This window comes from Aulostomus chinensis, chromosome 4 (assembly GCF_037954235.1).
Source record: "Aulostomus chinensis isolate RoL2024-O1b breed Wild chromosome 4, RoL_Achi_v1.0, whole genome shotgun sequence".
Lineage (NCBI taxonomy): Eukaryota > Metazoa > Chordata > Actinopteri > Syngnathiformes > Aulostomidae > Aulostomus > Aulostomus chinensis.
The window spans coordinates 17,885,817-17,894,072 of record NC_141323.1 but is presented as its reverse complement, the minus strand read 5'-3'; the positions used below and the strand labels follow the sequence as shown (position 1 = coordinate 17,894,072).

General features: G+C 40.1%; 1 long non-coding RNA gene across 8 annotated transcripts; it reads left to right on the top strand.

Moving 5' to 3' along the window:
• The first annotated feature begins 2,341 nt into the window (after positions 1-2,341).
• LOC147262911 (uncharacterized) lies at positions 2,342-8,070 on the top strand. 8 transcript variants are annotated; one of them, XR_015112588.1, is made up of 4 exons: positions 3,867-4,036; positions 4,120-4,187; positions 4,781-4,895; positions 7,521-8,070. It is a non-coding gene; the product is annotated as an uncharacterized LOC147262911 (long non-coding RNA). The 8 variants fall into 8 exon arrangements; XR_015112587.1 differs by lacking the exons at positions 3,867-4,036; positions 4,120-4,187 and adding an exon at positions 2,342-2,572; XR_015112590.1 differs by lacking the exons at positions 3,867-4,036; positions 4,120-4,187 and adding an exon at positions 3,067-3,247.
• The last annotated feature ends 186 nt before the right edge of the window (positions 8,071-8,256 follow it).

The following is an 8,256-nucleotide window of genomic DNA, read 5'->3' as shown; positions in this document are numbered from 1 at the left end:
CCAATGTATGATGGTTTTAAATTTAAAAAAAAAAAATGTAGCCAAGACATGCTCCTTTATCGCTAATGCTGATAATTAGTTCAAGAAATCTACCTCAATCTGCTCTGGAAATTAACTACAGGAGCCAACAGGGCAAGACAAACGGAAAAAGTCACAAAGGTAACTTGTTGCCTTGGTGATTACCATAGTGACGGTGGAGTTGGAGAGGAAGCAGCTGCTTTAGTTTTGGGGACGAGGGAAATGCAGTACAGGGATTGAGAATAGTGTGTATGTGTGTTGACCTTCACCTAATGCAGTATGGTTGGGATTTACAATTAGCTAGTTGGCTCAAAGCCCGTGGGAGTAAATAAGCATGCATTCATTCGCTCGGGCACTCTCACGCTCTCTCAATCACAAAATAATAATGATTGCACATTTGAAGATTTGCTCAATCTCGAACACCGTTCAATCATTGCTTAATAGTTGTGAAAACCACAGAAGCCCCAATTAAAACGTGTCTTTCGCATTCAGATTGTGTGTAATCACATGAAAGTGCAGGTGTATGCACCTTAGACGCGACTTGAGTTTGCTACCATCTGCCAAAACACATAGGAAGGCGGTCCAGGAAGCAATCTGACCACATTGAACAAAAGTTTAACTTCAAATGCATCTTAAATCCATGGGCAATCACTCCAAGGGCCAAATGGTTCGTCTATACGGTGAAAACCGTTCAAGGTCGTCTTGTCATCAAGGTCGTCCATACTGGCCGGGAGCAAAGATTGCAAAGTGAAAGTTAATGATGCATGCCTAGATTTAATGGCCGGTCTTCATCCACAAAGGTCCTCATGAGGATCCTTCCCGTGTCCGGATTCAAGGTTCTGTATTCTACTCTGACAAGCGAGCAGAAGTCCGTACGACAGCGAAACCTCACAAATGCTGATTGTCATTTTTCTTTTTACGATGTTGTTTTACCAGTGTGCAAACAAGGTGACCGTATAGCCTGCAGCCAGAAAGGCCACCAGAACAACAAGATGTGACGCTTGATTGAACGAGAAAGACCGCGATCAGGTCACAGTGTGGAAACCGGAGACGCACTTTAGTACCAAATGTGAATGTCTGTGGTTGAGTACTATCTGATTGCAATCCCATCACAAAAACAACATTCTAATGCCACAGGAGCTGTCTAATCAGCTGATCTGAAACCCAATGGGGTTGCCATGGTGATTCTACATTCAGTTAGTTTTGCTCCTACTTGAATGAAAGATTCATGGAGGACAAAACTCTCAACCTCTGGCTCATTAATCAAACGTTGCTTTCTAAATCAACAGTCCAAAAAACTGAAGAGAAACATTAAGCCTCACTCTAAAGAAATCAAGCTAGATTATTATTATTATTATTATTATTATTATTAATAATAATAATAATAACAATAATAATAAGTATCCACAGTTCTAAAACTAGACTAAAATTGTCACTCAGGTAATACTAAAATGCCCATTTTGCTATTTAACTAAAATGTATTAAAAGTGGGTGTGAAAAACTAAATTTAAGAAATACAGCAGCAACTTCTATGCAGTATCTCCATACTGAGTTAAAGTACAACTTTGTCCTGGGTACTACTTTGTCAGAGACATTTTATACTGCAATGTTATCCAAAGACAGCACACTAAAAATACAATTACAGCATCTGATACTTCCGTTAAGACTAAACTCTACATTGGACCTTGTCTACTTTTATTATGGACTTTTATTATTTTTTGTTACAAGTTTCAAGCCTTTTAGTGTCCCAATGCTATTTTTTGAGGTTTTTTTTGTTGTTGTTCCTGTAAATTAAGCTTTCAAGTTCAAGTATAGTACCTGCCTGTTTCATTTCTGTGCATTGCATTTGGGTGCTGCCACCACCATAACATGACAAGTACCAGGACACTGCTAATTATTTCGGTGTCTCATACACATTTGGGTAAGTGCCCATCAAGCATGTTCTGATTTTGTATGGTTCTGACTGGGAAAAAAGTCAACTGGAAACATTAAAAACAAATCTAAAACACACAGAGTTCTATTTCAGTCTCGCTCAAGAACACATGTCCAAGCTGTAGTTCGTCCACCCCTACACACACTCTCTGTCCTCGTGACACAAAGGGACTCTTCTCCCTATATCCTTCACAGTGAGGCATGCATACCACCACCGCACAAACACACACACATACACACACTGGCCTTTCCTCTTCTCCCCCCACCACCTACCCACCCATCTCTCTGTGAGCCCAGTGCAGACAGACCCAGATCAGTCCTATCTTCCTATGGATTCGGCTGCAGACAGCTGTAGAGCACAGCCCATCCTGATAAGCCGTCATTGATTGGTCGGAATGACTGAGAGGCTGAACACCTTGTCAGTTCTTTCTGCACGCACACGAAGGAGGGGGTGAAGAAAAGAAACAGAATGACAAATACAGTTGTAAATTGTTTGGGGTTTTGATACCGTACCTTTTAAAGCGGAAGAAGAAAAGAAGATGGATGCAGACTGTAGGTAGATGTGTGCACAAAAGAGAGGATGAGCTTTTGACAGCGGCGGAAGGAGTGGAACAACAAGGAGGTGACGGACAGCTAATCTGAGCCCACCGGGCAGACAGTCACAGAAAGAGTTGAAAAACCTTTCAAACAGAGGGGCAGAATCCAATGAGTCTAAACATGTCGAGACACACTGATGATTAATGATACGCTTTCAACGTCGGATCGGGGGAGTAGTAGCATTTACAAAGTCTAATTTTGACTTCAGAGTAATTATAGCCTCTCGTTCATCCCCTCCACAATGTACTGTTGGCATCAAATTGAATAAAAGATCCAGAGCATCAAGACACATACAGTCATGGGTTTTTGTATTAAATAAGTGAACCACAATCTCACTTTAATGTAGAAGTTATCTTTTCTCAGCTTGTATATAAAAAGAGGCCAGATTCAAACTCGGCCTTGTGAAAAAGCATCCATTTTGGAACAGAAAGATGGGAGGAAAGAGGAGGGGGGCCCCTCTGTTCCCGAGGTGTGACTGCGTGATTGTTTCACTCGACAGCCAGCTGTGACAGACAGATTTCTCCTGGAGAGAAGGAGGCAGCTGATGGAGGGGACTGACTGACTGACTGACTGCTGTGTTGCAGTGAAGGTGCACGGGAAGGGATACAGGGGGGGGGGGGGGAGGCCCATCTCTGAATCTCTGCATCTGCAGTAAGAGGACACAAAACCATTTTGGCGCAGTCGATTTTGATGAACGAACGTGAGTCAAATTGTAGATCCTGGGGTACACACTCGGCCATTATCCGGACATAACTGGTGGCGGTATTTTTTGTGGGCTGTCAAAGATGAACTTCAGTCAGTTTCCTTAGGAAATGGTTGAAAGAAAAATATTTCGGCTTCCAGAAATCCTTTTGATTTGACGCAATGTTCAATATCACTGGAAAACTGACCGTATTTTATTGACATTTGTTCAGACGATGAATTCATCCGAGGGATAAGTATTCATCTCCTGGACATGGTATGGATTGTGTTCTTTCTGTGGCTTTTCCTCCTCTGGTAATGTTCTAAAACACGTTCCTGACCTGGCAGCCAACATTTTATGTTTGTTCTTGTTAAACTGTTCCTCGAACCTTTTAGAACCGTTTCCCATTCAAACAGTTTCTCCAACAGTTTCTCTTTATTTATACTGGAACTCTTTCTCTAAACTTGTAGAATATTTTGTAGCTCTGAAACAGTTTCTCTAACATTCTAGAAACTTCAGTCACTCTGACACTGTTTCTCTAAACTTCTAGAATGTTGGGTTACTCTGAAATTATTTCTCCAACCTTTCAGCTTTTGTGCTCTAACAGTCATGCAATATTCCTCAACCCTGTATGCTAACGGTTTGAGTAACATTTTATTTTCTGGAGCTGATATTCAGGGTTCTAGCCCTTCACTGCGCTAGAACGACATCTAGCATCAGGTTCTATTCTAGAAGGAAGGGCCTCTACGAAGTTTTGTGAAACCACAACATTACATTTACGTGTTAAAACACCTGCAGTCGATAAAGGTCGACGTGTAACTCCTCCGTTTCTCTTTTCCTACCGTTAGCCTCCGCGTGTAACTCAACAGTCACTCATATTTCCTCCACAGCCGATAGCTCTAGTTCAGCTACAGCTAGCAGGACGCCGATGTCCCAGAGTCTGTTTGTGACTGCGCACGTGAGTGTTTGTGATAACAAGAATCACATAAAGGGGAAATACAACCGTGCCCTCCAGTCAGAGAGAAAACAGCAGGGGTCCCTTGGCATCATTTCTCTTCCTTGCTTTCTCTCTCCTCCCCAGAAGACTTCCTCTATATTCTTCCAGATTTCTTACCCCTGTTTATTGTTTTTTTTTTCTTCACTCAAGCTCCAAATCTGTTCACACACATCCACACACTTTTTTTTTTTTTTTTTTTTTACACCCATGAAAGGCTAACCTGTCAAAAGGTAAAACGGGAAAAGAAATCCTCGTAACAACGTCAATACGCGTGGGTTCTTCTTTTGTCTTTTACAGTTTAAGGCTTAATATTGGATTGTCCTTGAATGTCCTGCTTGGCTGTCCCTGTTTTTTTTTGTGTGTGTATTTTGGGTTTTTTTTCTTCCAGCACAGCCTGCAGGGTTCAACCGTTCTTAAAAATAATTATGAAGACACTTTTCGATCTCATGTGAATTGTCATATACTTTACTTGTGCCACCATCCGTATTGTAAATGTCAGTCTTTCTTTACTCGGGTGATACCTGAATAATAACTGGAGGCTTTTCTGCTTGCAGGTTTTGGAGACATGTCCCAGAATGCCCTGCAGCACCCCTCAAGCACTATATTGTATTGAGTTATATGCAGTGTCATGCATCATAGGACACGAAGCAGTGTTCGACCTCAATTCAGGTAAGTGCCTTTTAATACCACGAAATTTCTAAATGGGTCATAAAACTCGATATTTTGATTTTTTTTTTTTTTTTTTTTTTTTTGTTCTTTGTGACATGGCCAAGTTGTTGTCATTTCTGTGAGGAGGTGCTCCCCTGTAAAGGTGACCTTCCTCTCACGGTGCTATGATACATCTGTATCCGTTGCTAGTTTAACCAAGGCAACGTCAATATCCAGGCATGTTCATGTTTAAGATGCTTATGAAAATGCCTGCCACCCAAGGGGAGTCTTTTATTGGTTTGTGTCACAAATGGGGTTGACTAAAGGCGCCGAGAATATATTTCTTTTCACAATAGCTGATAAGAGCTTCAGTTTTAAATCAAAATGTAATAAGACCTGGAAGGTCCACAAATACGTGTTTTCTTTGAGGCTAATTGTAACTTCAACTGCTTTATGAATGGACTTATTGGTAGACTTACTTGTTCTAAATGCCTCTGCTCACAAATGCTCATGTCATCAACCCCCAACCCACCTCTCCCCAAAAGTTAAAAAAAAAATGGGAGAAATAAAATTTAAATGTGAAAATAAATGAGTAAGATAAAGCACTTTAAGTGTAAGGTTCAAAAGAAAAGAACAGATGAGATGAGTTTTGTGTGAAAATAAATCGAGAAATTTGTTCAGCCAATCAGATTATTGCTGCGTCATACTAATTAAGAAGAGCAGTTAATGTACTCGGTATTTTTGTACAAAATAAATTTTAAAAAAATTAGTTACGTGCATTCGGGGTGTCTTTTTAAGGCATTGAAGTTTTTGTGTTATAGTTTTGTTTTGGAAATGCATAAACATGTAGCTTTAAGGACAGAAAGGAAAACAACAAACAAACAGAAAAGAATAAAACTAAACAAACAAATGGATATAACCGAGCCATCGTTAGCATCGCAAAACATCAGAAATATGATATATATTAATATGATAATAATCAAAAAAATAGTTTCACTTCTGGAACGTGGCCGAGCTCCTCTCTAAGCCCCAAAACCCAGGTGAAGTAGGACTTCCAGTATCAACACTGTTAAGAAATTGATTGGATTTTGGATTTTGAAGGATCCTAATCAGTCTTTGACGATGTTCTATCATATCAGGTGAGTTTCTGCGTCCTGTTTCTCATCAGATACACTCGAAAGCCGAATGACTATGAGCGTTTCTGGTTGTCTTTTTTTGAAGATAATTTTAGTCTGAACGAGCTAGTCTGTTTTTCTGTTTTGACTCCACAGGTGTTATTAGATGATTATATAGACAGAGAAAGCAAAATGAAGACGCAAAGCTAAATTGCTCACCATGGCAACGCTAACGTGAGTGGCGGTGAAGCTATTTAGCTCAAGTGTGCATATGTTAGACAGGATTGGTTTTTTTTTTTTTTATGACAAACAGGACGTTGATTCCTTAAATCTAGTCTGAGAGCTATGGCCGTTCTTCCTTGCTCACTTTCACACTCATGAGGACACACACACACACACACACACACACACACACACACACACACACACACACACACTCTCTCCTTTCACAAATGTCAGCCAATATTTCACATTTTCCTCCCCAAAATGTCAGTGCCTTGGACAAAGCATGCACACCGCCCACGTCACTGCCTGACATTCACATGCCCAGGGGTCAAAGGGCAAACACACCGGCTGAATATTCCGACGGCGTTTCATAAAAGGTTGGGCAGATTGAGGCATGGAAGAAAAATACTCTTGAAGATATTTGCAGTTCTGTTTTCACAATGTGCACTCATGTGACCTTCTCTTACTGACTGTATATAATTCACTTTGAGAAACTTGGATAAGTAAGAGAGCTGCATTTATAAATTTTTTTCACACGAGATTTTAAATTTTTACCCAACCGACAGAAAAGATGTTGACAACGTTGTTGAACTGGGTCAGAATCTACCTGAGGGGATAGAAGAGTCCACTTGGGCTCCAGCCTGTGTGCAGGATTTAGTGTCATGTTTTGTTACAGCTGAGTTTCCCGAGGGATTCTTATCATTTTTCTGCAGTACATAATCATAACCAAATCTGGAAGAAAAAAAAAGGTCCCTTTATATTATATGGAACAGAAAATGAGAGGCAGAGATATGGAGTAAAGCCATTATTGTACATTATGCAAAAGCATTTTGTCTTTAAATTTTAATGCGTTTTATGACATGATTGCAGACAATACAGGTCATAGCGCTTGAGAGATAATGCTGACATCAGTTTCCAATGATACCAGAGCCTGGAGAAAGCACTCTGAATGCTTAAGTCTTAATTAATTGCCATCATAAGTGAGAGAGGGGGACGCTCTTAACAGTGAATGTCTTTCTGCATCATTTGCATTGCGCATTTATCATTATTAACATGCAGGTTCTACTGTCCGTATTTGAGTATTTGACCCTGCACAATCACAAACACGACAGGATTTTAAAGCTCCGTGTTCCGCCTTAAGCGAGTTTTTATATTTCATCGTAACGCCGGAGTTGGATGGAAGGAGAATTTTACTGCGTCTGCTTGTGTTTTATATTGAACAAAATTATACCTATTAGCCATATAATTTCACAGTCATGAGCAATCTTAGGCTCGATTGATTTTTTTTTTTTTTTCCCCCCCTCAGGTCAAAAGGATTGATTGACATTTCTCTTCCAAGTGCAGACAAACATTTCCATTCGCCCTGATGAGGAAAAAAGAGGAAAAATCTTTGCATCCTTCTCGCCGTCTGTTTCAGCCTCTCGATAGCTCACGCCCACGTTCACTCGGTGCAGCCACTGCTTCAGTGCTCTGACTTGGACACCGCGGATCTGAACAAATATATCAATGTTTGATTTAAATTTAGCCGAGATGCAACACAGCAGATGGGATTTTACAGAACGCGCTTCATTTTTTTTTGTAATCTTAAATTCTTATTTCATTTATATTTCTTGATCTAAATCATCCTGTATTCTTTCTTTTTTTTTTTTAATTATTTCTACACGTAGGCCGGACCAATTCAAACAAGTAGACACAATGAAACTCAGTTTCTGGAGAGGAAACTTGTCACAATAGCCCACTTATGATATTTCCTGTGTCCAAAAATAGCCAGAAATGATGCACTGAAGGAAAATCAAGCATCTCAAGTGAATTGAAGTATTAACACAAGCATAAACACATGGTTGAACCTATAAAATAAAGGAAAATAATCTGAGATTTGCCTCTGCTTCCTAGTAATTAATCCAGACAGGCATCACAATGCACAATAAGCTTTGGTTGCACAATGAGTACATTAGCCACAGCTTCATCAGACCCATTCACGCTGTTTCAAAAATATACATTTTATGCTGCGGCTTGTCTGTGTGCTGGATGGTTATTATATC